Genomic DNA, 2389 nt, shown 5'->3' with positions numbered 1-2389 from the left:
AAAGGAAGTGTGTGTCTTAAAGGACTGACATTTTTAAGCAGGATATAAATGCCTCAAATGTTCGGCTCCAGCCCCAGCACAGACCTGGAGATGAAACCACTTTGCTACTGGTTTATCATTGCCAATCTGCTTTAAAAGCTTTAGAAAGCACTGTGAAGTCTGACCTTGGTGTTCATTTCAGGTCTAGTCAGAGGCTGGATGACTTGGCAGATACTTGTTACTTTAGCTAAGTTTCCCAGGGTATATATTCTGGTTATGGCAAAAAGAAAGAGACTTCAAAACTGGCATTCTTGCTACCACAGCAAGACATCTTCCAGCCGTTACTGAGCTTTCTCCATCATCAGTCACCTGTTCACATAACACTACTGACTACAGCCCCTTGTTCAAAGTGTGATCACAGCATGAAGGCTTATTACTTAAGATGAATTTTCAAGATGTTAATTGCTGCCCCATTCTGGAATTCCGGAAGCAATTTAACATCAAATTTGAAACTAACATTATTTTGGTGTCCTTGGAACAGTGTTAACAAGAAGATGCTTGTATGTATGATTTGAAGCAATCCACTTAATGATTTTGTAGGGTTTGGATTTCCCTGACAGACTCACATAAATCATCAAGGTGATAATATTTGTGTGTGTGTGTGTATGTAATCTCTGACCCCCTACCTGGGGCTCCAACTCACAACCCAGAGATCAAGGGTGGCGTGCTCCACGGACTGAGTCTGCCAGGCGCTCCCTGTTTGTATTTATCTGAGCACGTACAGAATGAAGACGTTGAAGGCTGCTTGAATCTCACATTGAAGAGCTGTTCATGGCGGTTTTTATGTACCAACTTAACTGGGCTAGGAGGTGCCCAGATACCTGGTAAAGTGTTATTTCTGGGATTGTCTGTGATGGTGTTTCCAGAAAAGGACAGCATTTCCATCAGTAGACTGAGTGACAAAGCTCTGCCCTTTGCAATGTGGGTGGGCATCACCCAGTCTTTGGAGGGCCCTAAGAGGACAAAAAGGCAGGGGAAGGGTGAATTCTCTTAGTGAGCTGGGACATCCATCTTCTCCTGCCCTCAGACATCAGATCCTGGTTCTCAGGCCTTCAGACTCAGACTGAAAGCTACCTGCCCCAGTTTCCCTAGTTCTCCAGCTTGTGGTGAACATCGTATTGTGGGACTTCTCAGCCTCTGTAATCACGTCTGCCAATTCTCATGATACATCTCCTCACGTCTATCTATATCCTACTGGTTGTTTCTCTGGAGAACCTTGAATACACCGTTCAGGAACTTACAACCACTGGCCGCCAGAGGACAAGCGGAGGCCACAAGGGAGGATAGTGGTGGTGATGGGGGGAGGAGAGCAAGGCAGGGCCAAGGGACATGTGGCCAACTGACCCGTGCAAGTTCCTCCTGCATAAAGCAAGACAGGAGACACGGCAGCTGGCGAGAGGAGCAGTGGTCCCACTCCTAACAGATCCTTCATGTGAAGCCAAGTTAGCCTGAGGGGCTCTGCCACCTGGAATTTTTCTCTCTCTTGACTTTTTTTTGTGCTTGCTCTTTTGTAATAGAGATGCCTCCAATGGGAAAAGACCTTCACTTTTCATCAGCTACATTAAGAAAGCAGGTGGGTTACGGCACCTCAGTGGGGCAGTCGGTTAAGCATCCAAGACTCTTGTTTTGGTTCAGGTTGTAATCTTAAGGTCATGAGGTCGAGTCCTGCGTTGGGCTCCATGCTCAGCACAGAGTCTGCTTGAGTTTCTCTCCCTCCCTCCTGCTCCTGCTCTCTCTCTAAAAAAAAAAAAAAAAAAAAGGGCATCTGGGTGGCTCAGTGGGTTGAGCTTCTGCCTTCGGCTCAGGTCTCAGGGTCCTGGGATCGAGCCCCGCATCAGGCTTTCTGCTCAGCAGGGAGCCTACTTCCTTCTCTCTCTCTCTGCCTGCCTCTCTGCCTACTTGTGATCTCCGTCAAGTAAATAAATAAAATCTTAAAAAAATAAATAAATAGGGGCGCCTGGGTGGCTCAGTGGGTTAAAGCCTCTGCCTTCAGCTCAGGTCGTGATCCTAGGGTCCTGGAATCAAGCCCTGAATCGGGCTCTCTGCTCAGCAGGGAGCCTGCTTCCCTTCCTCTCTCAATGCTTGCCTCTCTGCCTACCTGTGATCTGTCAAATAAATAAATAAAATCTTTTAAAAAATAAATAAATAAAAATCTTTAAAAAAAATTAAATGTAGTAAAGAAAGGAAGTGGGTTGCCAGGAGCCTCGACAGGGCCTGACGGTCAAAAAACATCTTTATATCACATCTACCGAAGTGAGAAGTGGGCATTCACTTTTGGAATTAAAAAAAAAAAAAAAAAGGAAACAATAGAGAAGTGCTAACACTTTCTGAGTATTATTTTATGCAGACA

The sequence above is a fragment of the Martes martes genome (assembly GCF_963455335.1).
Source record: "Martes martes genome assembly, chromosome: 17".
NCBI lineage: Eukaryota > Metazoa > Chordata > Mammalia > Carnivora > Mustelidae > Martes > Martes martes.
The sequence above is the reverse complement of the archived record's forward strand: the minus strand, read 5'-3'. Positions refer to the sequence as shown.